Source organism: Lygodium microphyllum, chromosome 11 (assembly GCF_053477565.2).
Source record: "Lygodium microphyllum isolate KBCC chromosome 11, Lygodium_microphyllum_v1.1.10, whole genome shotgun sequence".
NCBI lineage: Eukaryota > Viridiplantae > Streptophyta > Polypodiopsida > Schizaeales > Lygodiaceae > Lygodium > Lygodium microphyllum.
In genome coordinates, this window is record NC_141145.1 from 46,612,264 (window position 1) to 46,631,963 (window position 19,700).

The 19,700-nt window shown below is 40.7% G+C and overlaps 1 pseudogene; it reads right to left on the bottom strand.

Annotated features, from left to right (window-relative positions):
- The window catches only part of LOC148028780 (uncharacterized), a 113,802-nt pseudogene that overhangs the window by 40,316 nt on the left and 53,786 nt on the right, over positions 1 to 19,700 (bottom strand).

A 19,700-nucleotide genomic window follows, 5' to 3' on the forward strand; every position in this document is an offset into this window, starting at 1 on the left:
TGGCAATTTCTTGAATATGCCAGTGGATTTTGGTACTCCTTGGCTTCAAGAAGGAGAAGACAAGCATCTCCATTCATCATGACTTGACATTGGAGCTTCTTAGCATGATATGAGGCAATTTCTTCATTCAAATTTCCAAAAAAAAAGGACAACCATGAATTTCTTTAAATTTTTTCTTAAATGAGGCTCAAATAATGGAGGCTTATGATGTATATAGCTCAAGGAAGGTGAGACTAAAGTTACACCACCAAGATTTGGCTAATATTGAGGCATATCATCAAGAGCGTTTGGAATTTTCACTCTCTTGCTTGAATGTATGGAATCTTCATACATTCTTGATATCTATAAAAAATTAGTATTTTTTCATTGCTTATAGGCTCTTCACCAATTGTGATTGAAGACTTTTACTCAAGCATGGAGCTCTCATGATCCATTGGAGCATTCTTGATTGCTAGAAGGTGAAGCTATGTTGGGGCAAGCATTATGGGACTAATTTTTCCTTGAAGCTCAAACCTATGGCACTCAATCTTTATTGGCTTGGAAATGGATTATGTGGAGGATTGATCACTTGAAGTCCACATTCATTACTCTTCATCAACAACAAGAGGTATTCCTATCACTTAATGCTTTTAATCTGTCTTATTATCCTATTGTTGAGTTAATATCATTGTTGAGAAAGGGAGATTAGGAGTAATCGATCATCAAACTTGATAGTAAAATACGTATAGAGCCTAACATCGGGTTGATTATGATTGTTTCATATTTCTCTATCCCATCCACTCATGATTACTGTCAAAATTGATTGCAAAGCATCGATTCATTACCTACAATTTGTACCTAACATAGAATTTGATTTGTTGGCTGATCATTGATGCTACATGACTAAAAACATTAGGAAATGGGATCCATGTAATGCTGTGACTTACTGTAAAGGGTAATACCCCTATCCTTATCTCATTCTAATTTAGTCAATTTCTATTTGCTACTTGCATTTCACTAAAGGATTCAAATATTTTTTTAGTCAATGCATAGCATCACTATTTTTTTAACCAAGTAGCATGTACTTGCCATGTTCATTCTTGCAAGGATAAAGCAGATGCCATTTGAGTCAGAATGACAATAAAGAGGTGACCCTTCCTGATTATGACCTTGAAGGGGTGCACCAACCTACTGACTTAAGAAAGGACTTGACACACCCCTTAAGTTTCAAAACCCACACAAATTTTAAGTTTAGGAGCATGTATATCATCTTTGGCAATGGTCGACAATGGTATAATAGTATCTTAGCCCATTTAGAGAGTTATAGGTGCTTGAAGTTTCATTGGAACAAATAGTGGAAGAGGTGTAGGGTATTTTTTGTTTTATTGATACCTATAAGTTGCTATAGGTCTCATAGGTTTTTACACTAGGTGCCCAATATTTTATAAGTCCACCTTGAGCCCCATAGGTACCCAATAACCCTTTAATACCATATTAGAGAATTTGGGAATCTCGTAAGTCTCACTTTCAAATAATAGATAAAGATTTGGTCATGTTGCTAAATCTTAACCCATGCTTCAAAGTGGGACTTGGAAAGACAACTGATATAATAATTAGGGAAAACTCCACTTTCAAGGGGACAAGATTTTATCATGTGACCAAATATTAACTATATTGGGAATTCCCAAACTATATGAGAATTTCCAAATTCCCTAATATAGTGTTCTTTCCAAGTTCCTATTGGTATAGGGTTTTTTGCTACTCATAGAACTCTTACATCTCTAAATAGGCCATCTAGAGGTAGTAAACAAGGTGTAGTAAACTTTTGTATAGCAATAAAAATCTTATTACAAAAAATTATATATTAATCCATAATTGGAGCTTAATAGCTCAATACGTAGAGAGGATACAAAGATCCATTTTGAATAAAAAGTCTCATCGATATAATATTGAGAGCTCAAGATATTTTAGTTTTACTAATAGTGAGTATAACTAAACAATACCTAGATAACATATCAGGGTAACATTGTTTGTCATTATTTCACCTAAAGCCTCCATTTCAACTTGAAACCTCTTTAAATTTAGTATATTCTCACCTCATTAGCTTCATATTGTGCTATAGAGCACTTTTATTAGAGCTATTTCCAATTATTAGAGCCTAATCTAACTTTAACTATAATTATCACTAATTCATTCTTTTTAAAAAATAATTATCATTCGATAAAGAAAAAAATCACCAAAATGCTAATATTAAAAATCAATTTTGATCATTAATTTATTGAGATTTTCTACTTTTAAGTAATAATCTAATACATGCTTTCAAAAATAAAATGACTTTTATTATTTTTAAATAAAATAAATTTTTTAAAATTTATTTTAGAACCTAGTTTTGGCTAGGATTATTCGTAGCGCCCCGCATTAAGTGTCGATGTTGGCGGCGTAGCCACATTTGGGGGTAATGCCACACCTTGTCTTCTTCATGGCATGATGATGATATTTTTGGATTTTAGAGAAAGAAGAAAATTAGGAGAAGATTTTGATAGCCTAAGGGTGTTGTTGTCACTTCTTTGATCGCCCTTCCTCATAGTAGAGTTTGTTTAGCTCCACACTCATCCTCTCACAATGGATGGGAGGGGTCTTATTTATAGGAGAGGGAGGGGGGGGGGGATGTGGGATGCTGCCTGCATAAGTAGCATCTGAGGTGTCACATGGTGGCACAATGAAAATGATGGGTGATGGGTTGATTAACTGGGTGTCAGATTGTTAAAAATTTATAAATTCTTTTTAACATGAAAATGCCATGTGTAGGATATTTCTAGTGAGGTGGCAGCTTTAGATTTTTTTTAAGAAAAACTCATTTTTTGATTTTAAGAGAAATTTAGAAAGAGAGTATGAGGTGTCTTGATGAGGTTGAAAGTTGCTACAAATATTCTAATTTTTTAAAATGAAAATTGGGAAAATTGGAGGAGTACTAATGTGGCAACTTAGAAATTTTGAATTAATAAAAAAGAATCTCGTTTTTAATTTTTTCATAAAAAATAAGGATATGATAAATGAGGTGTCTTGTGGAGGTTACAAAGTACTAGGATTTTTCTAAAAAAATTTATATGATAATTGGAAAATAAGGAAATGAGTACTTATGTGGCAAGAGATGGGAGGAAAAGTACACACTCTTTCTAATCATTGCTTATCTCTCTCTCACCATGTGTCATTCTCTTGTAAAGTTCTGCTTACAATTGAACTCTTTCTCTCTTTTAGTTAACTACTCTTTGGCTTTTAGTTAGAATTAGACTAACTGGATGATTTTTCTTTTCTTCCCATTTTTCCTTTTCATGCATGCATAATTTCTTACATGTTTTCTCAACAACTAAGGTGGAGTTTTCATGATAAGGAATAACATACATACATTATTGAAAATAATTAGCCCGTGTTTGAATTGCAAAAACTATTCGTTTTGCACGTGTTCGCGTGCTTTTAAGTAAATGCACATAACCATACATCAAGAATGAGTTCACAAGCGTAAATTATATCTTTATTTATGAAATATGCATGTGCGTGTTCATGTGTATACATGTGCAAATGTGCTTAAGGAGAAGTTCACATGGATAACTTATCCCCACCAATTCGGTACTTTTAAGGCTTAAGTCCTTTGGCTAGTGGGAGGGGGGGGGGGGGTTCATACAAGGATCAACGATTTTGCTCCTGTATATGATGAAGAAAATTTCCATGGGAGATTTCTTAATTTTTTTCTGTGTACATTTTGTGTTGTCAAGGCGGTTTGTTACATCCTCTTCCCCTTAGAGAAATCGAGATGTCGTCATCTCGAGAGAAACACTGGGTGGTTTTATTCAGAGAATGGACCCCTCGATCCATGTGGCATCTTCTTCAAGGAAGTCCTTCCATTGTACAAGGTACTCACGAAGAGTACAATTTCTGAGAGGCTTCTCTATAACGTCTAGAATTCTCTCAGGTTGGACTTTTAAGATTCCATGAGTTGGCATTACAATCTGTCCATCATCTAAGATGTGACTAGGACTTGGGACATATTGTTTTAGAATATTTACATGGAAAGCATTATGAACTTTGAGATGAGGGGGAAGTTCTAATTTGTAGGCATCCCTACCAAGACATTTGATAATTTTGTAGGGGCTGCAATATCTAGGGCTTAGCTTCTTGAATTTTCCAAGAGATAGAGAACTTTTCTTAGGTCAAACCCTTAAGAAGACCATCTCGCCCTCCTTTAATGTGCGAGAAGTTTTCTTGGTGTCTGCATAAGTCTTTTTCCTGTCTTAAGTAGCCTTAATGTCTTGGCAGACCGCTTTGGTCTGCTCTTCCATTTCTTCCAGCATTTTCCTAGATGCTTCAACTCTTAAGATCGGATCTAAAAAAATTAGAGGAGACAAGCACTCTTGCCCATATAATGCCTGAAAGGGAGTCATACCAATGCTTTGCTAGTATGAGGCATTATAGGTGAATTCCACTAAGGAAAGATATTGGATCCACTTCTTAAGCTCTCTGCTACAGTAAGCCCTTAAAATATCCTCCAACACTTGATTGACCCATTCAGTTTGCCCATATGTTTGTGGATGATAGGCAGTATTGAAGCACAATTGGGTTCCAATATCCTAGAAGAGACAAGCCCAGAATTTGGACGTGATCAGTGAGTCTCTATCATACTGACTATCCTCTTTGGCAGTCCGTGTAGTCGAAAGATCTCCTTGAGAAACAACCTAGCAATGTCAAATGCTCTGAAGGTAGTCTTTACTAAGATGATATAAGTAACCTTTGTCAGCAAATCCACAACTATTAGGATAGAATCATAACCTCCCTGCACTGTAGGAAAGCCAACCACAAAGTCCATATTGATACATTCACATTTCATTTGTGGAATGTCAAGTAGATGTAACTCTCTAGGAAGTTTGATCCTTTCTATCTTGATTCGTTGGCAACTCAAGAATTGAGTCATGTACCTCAGAACATCAGCTTTTATTCCTACCCAGTGATAGCTTTTCCTAACAATGTTGACAGTCTTAGCATAGCCGAGGTATCTAGCTACAGGACTATCATGGGCCTCCTAGAGAACCTTATTTTTGAGGTCCCAATTGTTAGGCACACATAGCCTATGCTGATAGTACAACAGCTTGTTGAGATATCGAGCTCCACTCGTGATACGCCAGGGTGACCGTTGAGTATTTATGTCACCGACTTGTCAGTTGCAGACGCGGTTGGTACACCGCCGACAAATAATAGCTACATGATAGCTATCCTTATCTACTCTAGTTCGTGGCTCAGTTAGTATGCCACCTTAGTTAGTTGAGTTTGGTTTGAGACCCATATATAGGGTTCTTCTATTTCTTTGTACTAGAGTTCTTTTTGGCTTATACAACTAAGAAGAGGAAAACTGTTTTCAGCCTCCACCCTTGTGTGTATTCCCCCATTGTGCAAGCAAGAAAGCTTCAAGTGAGACTCCTTCCTTCTCTCCCACAATCTTGACATGGTATCAGAGCCTTGTTCGTGGTAAGGAGCTCAAGAAAGCAAGCCAAGCTCGCGGTGTTCTGGTAAGAGGAGCAGTGTTGCTTTCATTTTCTGTTTTGGAAGCACATCTCTACAGGTAGCACAGCCGGAAAGTGCAGGAGTGCATTGTCTCAGGTTGAGACGCCCTTCGCGGTGAAGCAAGAGGGAAGTATATGCTGCGGGGCCATTTCGGGGCCTGTTTTGGAGGCGGAAGTTTTGTGCACGTACTCAGGAAAAAGCCCTGTTTTATGCTGTGCGACCACTGTTCTACAGATCGGTGAAAAGTTACCACAGAAATTGCATCGTATGCTTGTGTGCAGAGACATAAGGAGTTTCAGAATCATCCTTGGTTCTTGTTTATGCAAAATCGTCACTAGGAAGTGACTGTGTGGTCAAATACCACTTTCGCCAGTTTTGCAGATTTGCCCTTGTGAGGGTGAAGCTGTGTTTTTTGCAGTGACAGAATTTTTTGCAGTATTCTGTAATGGCGTCTGATTCTCTTTCACAGATTGTCACTGAAAAGCTTGACAAGAACAACTTCCAGGCATGGAAGTTTAGAATGATGAATTTCCTTATGGGAAAAGGATATTGGGAATTTGTTGCAGGAAATGAAGAAGAACTAGTTCTTCCTAATGTTCCCAATCAACAATAAATGCAGGCATTTAAATCATGGCATGAGAGAGCCAGAAAAGTTATGTACTGGCTATCTATCAGCATTTCAGACTCTATGATTGTGCATATTCAGGATGCAAGTACGCCAAAGGAGGCATGGGATACTTTGTCAAAAATGTATAGCACAAATACTCAAGCCAGCAAAATGCAGCTCAAGCAAGAGTTGCACAATGTGCAAAGAGAAAGTATGAGCATCAATGACTACCACATGAAGGTGAAGAAGATTGCAGATGCACTTGCTTCCATTGGGTCGCCAGTGGAAGATGATGATTTAGTTTTTGTGACCTTGAATGGTCTAGGAAAGGATTATGCACAGTTCCGAACATCCATTTCCGTCCGTGAAAGATTTCCTGATTTTGAGGAGTTGATTGCTCTTCTAATTTCTGAGGAGCAGAGAAATGGTGGTGCATCTTCTTCAGGAGGAACTTCAAAAGAAGCTGTCTTCTACTCAAATACTGGAAGAGGTAGAGGCAGAGGTAGAGGAGGCCGATTTGGAGGCCGTGGTAGAAATCAAAATATGCAGCAGACTCAAGAAAACCAGTCCTATGGAGGAGGACGTGGTAAATCTAGAGGCAGGGGGAGCCAAAGAGGTCGTGGTGGATGGCAAAGAGGCCAAAATGCAAACAGTAATGTTGAATGCTACTACTGTGGGAAAATGGGTCATATGGCTAAAGACTGCTATAAAAAGCAGAATGACATCATGAATGAAAAACTGCAACAAGGAAATTATGCATCTTCTAGTAGACAGGGTGATGACAGAAATGAGCATTTGTTTATGGTGCAGCACATGAGCAATTCTGTAACAAGTGCAGAAGAAAGAAACGATGTATGGTATGTTGACTCAGGTGCATCAAACCACATGACAGGTCATGCAGAATGGATGGAGGATGCAAGGAAAATGGAAAAACCAGGATTTGTGGAGACTGGTGATGATACTGCACATCCTATTGTGCAGATTGGAAAAATTCCTTTGTCTATGCAGGATGGGAAAAAGAAATACCTGTCCGATGTATTTCATGTCCCGAATATCACCAAGAATATAGTTTCTGTTGGTCAAATGGTTGAACAGGGCTTGCAGGTTAGATTTAATCCTCATGGATGCTTTGTTGAGGATATGAAAAATAAAGGTCGCTTGATAGCAAAAGGAAAGAAGAAGGGCAGAATGTTTACATTTGATGCAGACATGTGTGAATTGAGTGCAGCAATGTTTGCACATGGGACCGGTGTAGTTGTAGATATTGATATCTGGCATAAATGCATTGGTCATGTTAATGTACAGCGACTTAAATCAATGCAGGCCCAAAATATTGTTGCAGGTTTGCCTAAATTCAAGGTTGCAGAAATGCATAAGGTATGTGAAGCCTGTCAGTTTGGAAAACAGGCAAGGAAATCATTTCCTAGACATGTTCAAGAGAGTGAGAAGCCATTGGAATTAATCCACTCTGATGTGTGGACTACTAAAGCTGCATCTCTTGGAGGCTGTCATTATTTTGTCGCTTTTATTGATGACTATAACAGAAAAGTATGGGTGTATTTTATGAAAAAGAAAAGTGAAGTTTTTGGGCATTTCAAAACTCTTAAAGCTATGGTTGAAAAAGAAACAGGCCTGCAGATAAAATGCCTAAGGTCAGATGGAGGGGGAGAGTACCTCTCAAATGAGTTTGCAGGGTTCCTGCAGGAGCATGGCATAAAGCAGCAATATTCATGCAGTCATACCCCACAACAAAATGGAATTGCAGAAAGGAAAAACAGGCATATTGGAGAGGTATCTCGTGCCATGCTCAATGAAAAAGACTTGCCAGATTTTTATTGGGCTGAAGCAGTTGCTACAGCAGTCTACATAATGAACAGGACTCCCACTGCAGCAATACATGGAATGACTCCAGAGGAGAGGTATACTGGTAGGAAACCAGATATTTCTCATTTGAAAATTTTTGGTTGCATTGCCTATGTACATGTGCCAGATGAGTTGAGATCCAAGTTGGATCCAAAAGTTGAGAAGTGCATCTTTATTGGTTACTCTCTGCAGCAAAAAAGGTATAGATGCTATAACCCTTCTACTCGTAAGTTTACAGTGAGCAGAGATGTTGTTTTTGATGAGATGAGTAGCTGGTATAAACCAGTAAATGTGATTGATGATGTAGATGCACAAAATGGTAATGCTGCACAGAATTCACAGCAGCAGTCACAAAATATTAGTGGACCTGGAGCGTCCTCTAGCAGTGGTTCACATTCTTCGCCATGGACAGGCAGATTGAGATCAGGAGAATCTTCTCAAAGCAATGCAGATAGTGGTATGCAGGTATCACGAAAAGGAAAAGAGAAGGTTGATCAGCCCATGTTTGATGTGAATGCAGGTCACTCTTATGTGGATGGTGAATCTAGTGGCTCAAAACAGAGCATTGATGATGAGTTGGGTATTCCTTCTATTGTTACACCTGGAGTAAGGAAGACCAGGGATGTTTTGAGAGTACCTGGGAGTGAACCTACTTTGCGCAGGTCTACGAGAGCTAGGTATCCTGTGGATAGGCTGAAATATGATGGATTTACAGCCATTCACTATGCATATATGGTCAAAGTGATACAGGAACCAGAACCCACTTCTTTTGAGCAAGCCATGGGAAAAGAAAAATGGGAGAAAGCCATGGATGAAGAAATGGATGCCTTGGAAGCAAATGCTACATGGGAATTGGTACCTTTGCCTAAAGGTAAGAATGCAATTGGCTGTAAGTGGGTTTATAAGGTGAAGCACAATGCTGATGGTTCTGTGAACAGATACAAGGCAAGATTAGTAGTCAAGGGGTATGCACAAACATATGGCATTGACTATGAAGAAACATTCAGTCTGGTTGCAAGGATGGCAACCGTAAGAGCAGTCATTGCTATGGCTGCATCAAAGGGATGGTCTTTACATCAGATGGATGTAAAGAATGCCTTCTTGCATGGTGATTTGCAAGAAGAGGTCTATATGGAGCAGCCACTAGGTTATGTGCATGTTGTTCATCCTGAGTTTGTTTGCAGGTTGAAGAAAGCCTTGTATGGCTTGAAGCAAGCACCTAGAGCATGGTCTGACAAGATAGGACAGTATCTTGTCACTATTGGCTTTCAGATTTCCAAGGCGGATTTCTCACTTTATGTGAGAAAAACAGAGAAAGGTATTATGCTACTTGTCATTTATGTTGATGATTTGATTATGACAGGTGACAGTGATGAAGATATCCTTCATGTAAAAATGCTATTGAAGCAGAAGTTTGAGATGAAGGATTTGGGAGAGCTGCGTTATTTCTTGGGCATTGAGGTGATTAGATCACCAAGTGGGATACAGCTCTTGCAAAGGTAGTATGGATTGGACATGCTGTCCAAATATGGGATGACAGGCTGTAAGCCTATTTCAGTTCCTTTGGAGCAGAATGTGAAGCTGAGCGTAGATGCAGGTGAGCTTCTAGAAGACCCTACTATGTACAGACGCATAGTAGGAAGTTTGATTTATATGACTATTACCAGGCCAGATTTGAGCTATGCTGTTGGATTGGTAAGTCAGTTTATGCAGGCTCCAAGGAAACCACATTTGGATGCGGCTAGATGCATACTCAGGTATGTGAAGTCCACATTGCAGTATGAACTATTTTATGAGACTAGGGTTCAGATACAGCTGCATGGATACACTGATGCTGATTGGGCTAGTAGTATTTCTGACAGACGATCTACCAGTGGATATGTGTTCTCTTTTGGGAGTGCTGCAGTCACTTGGAGCAGCAAGAAACAGCCTACAGTTGCCTTGTCGAGCACAGAGGCCGAGTACAGGGGTGCAGCAATGGCTGCATGTGAGGTAGCTTGGTTGCATAAGCTACTTTATGATATGCATCAGCCTACAGATGGGCCGGTTGTCATTTATTGTGACAACATGAGCAGTATACACTTGGCAAATAACCCAGTCTATCATGCTAGAACAAAGCACATTGAGGTGCATTATCACTATGTGCGGGAGAGGGTTTTACTAGGTCTTATTGATCTAGTTTATGTCAGCACAGAGGATCAGGTAGCTGATATATTCACGAAGGCATTGGGCACAGAGAAGCTGCGCAAGTTCAGAGACCTGCTTGGTGTGCAGGAATTGGGATTGAGCTCGAGGGGGAGTGTTGAGATATCGAGCTCCACTCGTGATACGCCAGGGTGACCGTTGAGTATTTATGTCACCAACTTGTCAGTTGCAGATGCGGTTGGTACACCGCCAATGAATAATAGCTACATGATAGCTATCCTTATCTACTCTAGTTCGTGGCTCAGTTAGTATGCCACCTTAGTTAGTTGAGTTTGGTTTGAGACCCATATATAGGGTTCTTCTATTTCTTTGTACTAGAGTTCTTTTTGGCTTACACAACTAAGAAGAGGAAAACTGTTTTCAGCCTCCACCCTTGTGTGTATTCCCCCATTGTGCAAGCAAGAAAGCTTCAAGTGAGACTCCTTCCTTCTCTCCCACAATCTTGACACAGCTCTCCTTCAAGGTGATAATATTTGTATATGGGTTCTAATTTTGAACCATCACCTCCTACTTTGATGGTCTCTCTTAACTCTAGATAATCTGTGCCATTGGGAATCTCAGCAGCCACTGCTTCCAAGATGGGATTTCTTGGCATGGAAATTAGGCTAGCGAGAAATCCTTTGTTGCTAGGATATTCTAAGAATAAACCATTAAGGAATGATTTCCTGCTCAAGGCATTAGCTACCAGATTTTCATTTCCAGGGCGGAACTTGATCTCAAAATATAATTCCTGAAGTGTAAACTTTTTGCCCACTAGATAATTGTGCCAAAGTTTCACTGCATGGATGGCCTTCTTGCCAGTGGTTCAGCTCCAAGCATTAATTTTATTTCATGGTATACTTCCCACTCAGGAGGTAGTTTAGTTAACTCCTCAGGGAAGACATCGGCCCATTTTCCCATCAACCATGAAGGTTCTTCTTCATCTTTGTTATCCTCCACTTTGTTTAATTTTATCATATAAATAGGGAGTCCTTTCCTAATACCCTTTAGGATCCGACTGGCTTTAGCTAGCTAGATTTTGGCTTGCATGACTGTCCTTGTGCTTAGAATGTTTCACCTAGGAGATTCCTAAATGTACCTCATCCTTCTCCACAATGAATATTTTCCTGATTGGGACTCAATCAATCCATTCATACAGATAGTTATATACCCCTAAAGGCATAACTCGAAAATTTGTTTTTGTGGTTTCCCCATCTAACTCAAACTGTATGTTGTTTGGCATGAGTTGAGACTATTTCTCTACCATTTTCTAGCTCTACCATCAGTTTTCTAGCATGCTCAAGATTTAACTTCAGCCTCTTAGCACATTTTGGGGAAATAAAGGAATGAATTACACCACAATCAATGAGGATTTTAAAAGGAATACCTTGATATTTTGCCGATGTTTGGATGACAAAAAATTTCCGTCTAGCACCCTGATTATTCATGGACACATGAATGGATCCTCTCTCGACTTCTTCCATAGTTGGATCCACTTCTTCAAGTGTGGTGGCACATGCAAGGATTCTAGCTCCAAGACCTGCTCCTTGCCCCATTCCACGACCAACTCCTCACCCTGGTCCTCGCCTAGGTATGTTTGTCCACGTCCTCTATTATTCAAATTCTCATTTCTTTGAGGACATTGCGAGACGTTGGCATTGGCGTTGGTCCCTTATTTGGGAATTCATAGCAAAAATGACTTGGCCGTGTGGCTCATTATTCCAATTTCTATGTGTGTTGTTATCTTCGCTACAATTTTGAGGAGCACTAGTTGCATTAGCTTGTCCTTCATTGTAACACCTTTGTTGTTGATATCCTACATGTGTTGTTTTGGAGTAGGGAGATCTATTATTGAACCTATTATTTGACTTAGAGTAAGCCTTCACCAAAGGATGTGCCCTTAGTAGTACATCTTCCAAGTTCGTATGCCTCATTGCTTCCAGCTATTCATTAAGGGGAAAATTTAGACCTTGGCAGAAACACGCTACTTGTTGCTTCATTGACAAGTGAGGAGCGTACTTTTGCAGGGTCATAAACTAAGAATAGTACCCTTCCAAGGTCATTCCTAGCTGCTTGAGGTCAAAGAACTCGTTCATCTTGAGTGTTTGATAGGCAGGGGGTAAGTAGCAATTTTGGATAGCCTCCTTAATCTGAATCTAGGTAAGAGTAGGCTAAGAGACTGACTTGTCTCGACGCCACTATTTCCACCACAGTTTGGCTTCACCTGTAAGCCTCAACCTTACTATCATTGCCTGATTAGCAACACTTGCGCCAACAATGAAGAAATAATCCTCCATCTTCTCTATCCAGGTTTCGGCATTAATGGTGACTTTTGCTCCTTTGCCATTAAATTTTGGCAGCTTTACTTGTTTGCAAGAAATTTCTTTCTTTCTCCTTAGCACACTGATTCCGTGAGACTGGAAAAACAACCACCATTGGTGTAGGATTGGAAGGAACCTGAAATTTGATAATTTCTTAGCATTGAGAAATTCACGATTTATAATCCTTAGGGATGATAAGTCTTCTTTATCTCAAACCAAGATGTTTTTTCAACCATAACAGAATCTTTAAAAAAAAGAGAGAGTATATTATATATTTTTAACAAGCACCATAGGCTTTACAATTTTTTTTGTTTTCATGGGCTTAACTTGCGAACTACTAAAGCTCCATACATATTTTTCGACTTCTTGTATTTAAGAAAATTTACAAATTTGTCCATGGAGTCTGGATAAAGACAAGGAGTAATAAGTAGGAGGTTCTTTGGACGTATCCAACACCAAATAGCTATTGGAAAGATTTGGCAGTTCCTCCACCTCATAATTATCTTAATGAGTACGATAGGCTACCATCACTCGATTTGATTGGATGATATTGAAAATGGAACCACATATTGAGTCTCAAGGCCGATCGGATCGCGATTTGTAATGGAGTACTGCAAAGAAAACAAAATACTAACTGTTAGAAACATGATTGTCAGTACAAAGGATATTGCAAAAAAGTAAGCAAGCAAAACAAAAGAAAAACTTACAAAGTCCTCCAGATAGTCCTGTGGTCGCCACTCCCAAGATGATGGACCACTTTGGCCTCTAGTCGTGCCCTTGCCACCTCGTGCTGCTGACTCCAACGTCTTGGAGAATCTATAGCATCCTCCCTCAGTCAGTGCCAGTCGTCCACGTTTAGCCACTCAGGCTTTGTAGCCCCACTCTTGAGTGCCTTGCTTGCATCCAATTGTCTATGTGACATATATATACGCATGCAGTCCATCATTTAGCCCCCGTAGAAAATCTATCTACTGTGGTTGGAACCGGAAACTCCTCATGAAAGGATGCTACTATGTAGTCCTTGCTCCCCTCTGGTATGTTTTTCCAATGATCTAAGACGTTGTGCCGAAAAACTTGTTGGCACAACTCTCTCATGTGAGCCATCATCCTCCTCCCCTCATCATTCATGATGATGGCTCCTGACCTATCATCGACAAGATAGGCATATCCCTCTAGGGTCCCTCTAGGGTATGCCTAAGATGGGTCCTCTCCTACTTGCGACTATGCTCCTGGACATATCCAAGAGACCCCTGTATATTTGGTATACTGACCGGGATAGTATCTATCGGTGTAGCACCCATAGAGGTGCCACCTGCTGCAAAAGGCTGAGCAAAAGCCAGAGTCACTGGAGTAGACATCTCCACAGGTGTGACAAATCCTGGAGGTGATACAACTCTAGTAGAACGACGAGACGAAGACACCGCATCCGTGCCTCCACAGCAACCACCCGAGCCACGCTCCCTAGAACTGCCACGAGAGTGAGGAGTAGCACCTAAATCCCGTGCCGACCACGAGCTCACTGTCTCTGTATCTCTACAGCATCCCCCTGACCTTGAAGCACTCCTTCCCCTCTGGCCCAAGTCTGGAGCGTCGACCTCATCTACTCGAAGAGTTGAAGCATCTGATCGCGTGGAAGTAGATCTAATACAGCAGCCTGACGATGTCTGAGACAGCTCTTGATCCGCCATGTCTCTGAATCTTGCCATCTGATCTGGAGACATGCACGTGAAGATATCCTACAACTCCTCATCACTCATCCCTCGACTCATCTTGATGATCTAAGTATCCAAAAAGGTTAGGTGCACAGATAAAAAATGATGTTAGCATAATCAATTTAAATCATACAAAGCATGGTAATATAAATTCTTAAAAAATGATCTCACTTAAAATGCATATCTTATGTACCTTATAAGCGATTAGTCAATAAATTGAGTAAGTGGATGTTCCAAGTATGAAATATCCTATGGTCCCATGTCAATCTCCTAATACAACTCCGCATACACTGAAAGGTCGATAGACATGTCACCACAAAAGGATGAGTCCACCTCGTTCTCAACTCCTATATTTCCATCATTGTTAGCCGATGTTGGCTCCTCTACATGCTCCAAGCTTTCGGTGGCCTCCACCCCTTGCAATATCGACCCCTCTATTTGCATATTGTCCTCATCTATGCTCGAAACATCTCTTTGATCATATACTCTCGCACTTCGAGGAGCTGAAGGTATAACATACCACCATCGAGGTTGTCGGGGGTTTGGATAGAAGATTACATGTTCACAAACACGTACAAGAGAGATTAAACTATTGTGACATGTACCATGTCATAATACAATTAACAAAAAAATGAGTTCATGCACTTGTTCACAACGGGCTGTCAACACAAAGGTGTCGTGCAAATCCATCTATTTTTTTTTGAAATCTATTTCGAGAAATCTAGATGGACCTCATTGAACTGTTGCTCCAACTCCTTCAAGTACCACTTTGAACCACTGCACATCTAATAGTATCACGGAGGAGCTACCGTAATCCACCGTAACAATACTTTGCAAGTTCCTAAAATACTCTATCTCATCTATAACCGTGTTTGGATCCATTGCTCGTTGTCGGCTCTCTTGCTCGAACCTTGCCATGATACCACAGTCCATTGTGGAGCGCATTTTGTCAATACGCTCCACGTGAAAATGCAATCCACGTGACTAGCTGCACTACATATTTTGTACTGTACATTGAAACACTCAATTTAGTTGTCGCATATAAAATATAGATACGACAAATCCTAAACACGCCATCACCTTTGGACTACATCCGCTCGAAAATTCTCACTCCTTAATTGAGACCTCTGCCCCTTCGCGAGATGCTGTGGTCAAAGCTCCATGCAACCATCGCGTTGACATGAACCACGACATCTCCTCCATGCCCTCAGGATATCAAATTGGTTGATGGGGCGTACTATGTCAAAATTTAGACCACGCTTCCTCTCAATCTTGCCTAGCTTGCTGGTACCTAGCAAGCCACGTCTCCATAGAGGCATGGTGCAACTTACAAAAGCGATTCACCTTCTCCTCCATTACAGTATCCATTCTTTTTTCTACCCCATTTCTAACCACCACATCTCCAGTCAGTCTATCATCGTCCTTCAACGACCATAGCATTTTGTTGTCTGGATCCACTGTTGGTAGCCATTGTGAAATATGCACTAGCGTCTCAGACACCAACCAACCTTCAGCCATGCTACCTTCTAGCTGAGCTCGTTGTCGCACAAAGCCTTTTAGGGTTTTCATGAAGCACTCCAAGAAGAACATCCATCGCATATGGACAGATCCAACAATCTCCACTTCACCTACAAGATGCATAAGAAGGTGGATTTGTATCGTGAGCATGCTGGTAGGCAGAAAGAGACAGACTCTCTTTTCTGATCCCCGCCTCATGGATTCAATAGAGGACGTCTTAATCTCCTTCTACGAGATCCATTGTACTAAAGTTGACAAATTGTAAATGGCCCTGCGTATTTCTGGAGTAAGGCATCCTACGATCACGATCGGTAGTAGAAACTGCCACAAATGAGAAAGCATTATGAACAATGGCTACACTCCAAATAGCAAAATGTGCACGCCAATTACAATCCATTCGTATTACAAACCTGACATATATTATGCCAGTCATGGGATTTTAGCCTTGATAATTGGTCATCTTTAGAAAATGCAGACATGAGAGAATGCATCATACCCATCGGAGTGTGGAAAGACTTGACTATTTACTTCACAATGCACTCTTCTTTAGAGGACAAAACCCAAGGAGCGCGACGTAGCTGCATGTGACCATTAGCACTCAACTACGGCCAAAGCGCCTCCATCTTGCCTACCTCCTTCGAATCCATTTGTGTGCCTATAGTGTCTCTCTTTACTGTGATGTGGTCCCATAGCAAGCTGCCCACATTCTTGAAAATATGCATGAGATCCAACAAGTGGTTGATCTGTAAGTGGGTCCAATATGGCAACTCGTAGAAAACTGAGAATTGTCGCATTCCGTTTGGATATAACTCCGCATGGACCATTTTCAACTCGTACCAGCTTGTGGTATTCATACGTGTTGGAGGTCGTTCAAGAAAACCTTCCCTGAGTTCATGACCCTCTGGCAAGAAGACGGCGTGTCCTTGATATACCATCTTCTTCATGGTTCGTGACCTTTGGGAGTCTAACTATGGCCCGCACAATGGACAATATGCATGATAACCTGAGGTAACTAGACCTATTCCAATACCTCTATCCAGTAAATACAAACTTGAATAAGATAAAATATAGATATTACCAACGAGAAAGGAAGCCTATTTACCTGAGCACTCTTTGAATCTCGGAAAGTCATGAATCATCCACATGAGAATGGCTCAAATATTGGCAGACCATTGCGCTTGCTCATATCTTGCACGGTGACCCCCTCCTCCCAGTAAATCTTAAGCTCATCGACTGATGGACGAAGATACACGTCTATATTTTTGACTTTGTAGCAGTCGAGGACGAGTAAGCTAAGGATGAGATATCCTTTCTTCGTAGAAAGCCATGGAGGGATATTGTAGTTGACAAGGACTATAGGCCACACACTGTAAGAAGTTGAGCACTGACCGAATGGGTTCACTCCTTCCTTTGCAAGATTGAGCCAAAGATTCCCTAGCTTTCAGGCAAAGCTTGCGAAGGTAGAGTCAATGTGGCTTCATGCACGTGAATCCATTGATATTCGTTGAACTCCATCTGTGGACCTATTCTGCGCATGCCACGTTGTCAAGCTCGCCATGCCGGACATACAAAACATGTGGGTTATGGGGGGGATAAGTGAAAAGTGTCTAAGAACTTTTTGAGGGATGGTTTGCCCTTGCAAGTCCTGTCGATACGTGTGAGCACCACACTTTGGACATGTCTCCATAGTCTCATATTCTCCTTGAAACAGTATGCAATTGTTGATACATGCATGGATACTATTGTAGTCCATGCCAAGCTTTCATAAAATATGTCGTGCATCATCACAAGACTTGCAATGGGAGTCGTGTTCAAGATATACATGGCTATCATAACAGCCTCAACCCAATAATAGAGCGGCATCTTCTTCTCATTCATCATTGCACATGTAGCTTCCATTAACACCATGTTCTTCCATTTAGCTATCCCATTGTGCTACGGAGTATAGTGGTATCATAAGTTTGATGCCTTTATGCAGTCATAGGGCTACAGCAAGAGTGTTATGGATCCGTGTCTTTACACGAAGAAAGCCCGTGATGGTTCTTTATTGATTTTGGTACTCTATGTGGATGATATGCTAATAGCAAGGAAAGCTCATGATGAGCTAGATGCTCTTAAGGCTCAACTCAAGAAGAGCTTTGAGATGAAAGATCTGGGATAGGCCGCTCATATACTTGGTATGCACATTAGACATGACAGGCATCAAGGACTCCTCTACTTATCACAGAGGGAGTACATTCATAAAGTCCTTGAGCGCTTCCGCATGCAAGACGTAAAGCCTATTGGCTATCCATTGCCTTCTTATGTGAAGGTAACATAGGCTAATTGTCCAAACAGATGAGCAGAGGGCCAAGATGGCCAATATTCCCTATGCATCTGCAGTGGGCAGTCTTATGTATGTCATGATAGCCACTCGTCCAGATATTGCCTTTGCAGTTGGTGTTGTGGCATGCTATATGGCTACACCTGGCAAGAAGCATTGGGATGCCGTGAAGGGTATCATGAGGTACCTGAAGGGCACTGCAGATATGTGCATATGCTATGGCAGCCAGGATACAGGAGTCATGGGGTACACTGACTCTGATTATACAGGACATGCAGATAGTAGAAAGTCCACTTCCGGCTATGTATTCACATATGCTGGAGGTGCTGTTTCTTGGATGTCCAGGGTGTAGAAATGCATGGCCCTTTCTACTACAGAGGCTAAGTATATTACAGCCTCTAAGGCTTGCAAGGAGGCCATTTGGTTGGGTCGTTTGGTTACTGACCTTGGTATTGATGCTATCCCTACACTGCATTCGAATTCTATGAGTGCTCTTCAATTTCGGTCTTCCATGCGAAGACAAAACACATTGAGGTAAGGTATCAGTTCATACGTGGGGTTGTTGAGGACAAGTCTGTTGATCTTGTCAAGATCTCGATTGACCAAAATCTTGCAGATATGCTCACGAAGAGCCTCTCTACAGAGCGTTTTGCCTTCCTCAGGAGGTTGATGGGCGTGGGATGAGATAACGTCTTTCCTCATCCTGTTGTACATGTGTACATGTTGTACTGTCTTTTTCTTTTTCTTTTCACTCCTCACTAGGGAAGATTTGCCTTTAAGTGGGAGGTTGTTGGGGGTTAAGGCACCTCCGCCTAGCCGCCCGTCTATTACTACACTGACAGTCACTGCCACTGCACACTGCAGGTGGTGGGCGTCCATCATCGTCACTTTATTATTTATTCTTTTACTAATAGTTTGAATAAAGGAAGACCCAGCCACACATTCTAATGGTTGGAGTTTCCATTTCTTGCCTCTCTCTTTCTTGCTCTTGCTTTCCTGCCATAGCTATCAAGTGCAAGCTTCGATCCTTCTCACCTTTCAAAATCACATTATCAAGCAATAACAAAATACTTTAGACACACAAGACATGGAGGTGGAAGATACAAAGAAAATAGTTTATTAGAGGTCTTTCAATGGTTCTACATACAAATTTGGCACAAATTCAAGCTCAAAGACACAATCACATCATGTAATACATCATCTTTGGCAAGGACTATATCCACTATTACCCAAAGAAGAAAAGAGGGATATTTAAACTCTTGTGCAAAGCAAAGATATTCTGAATGGTTACAAACTAGACAAAGAGATGGAAAAAGATGGGTTTCAAAAAACCGTTAACATCTTTTAGTCTCACTCTATCGAGAAGAGTCTTTAATTACAAGGAATTCACTGGGTCCTCTAAGGGAATATTTTGTTTCATCCTACTCGATGAGACCTCTACATTTTAGGAACTCTTGTTTCCTATAGCTTGGAAGGAGCTTCAAATTCTTGGCATCTCTTACATGGGAGAGCAAATAAGAGGCAAGAACTCCAAAGTATCCTGCCCTATATCCACTGTATCTAGGCATGAAGACAAAAACTCTTACAGCTTCTTCCTTCACCACCAAAATTATATTGTCTGAACCTCTATTGAAAGCTTG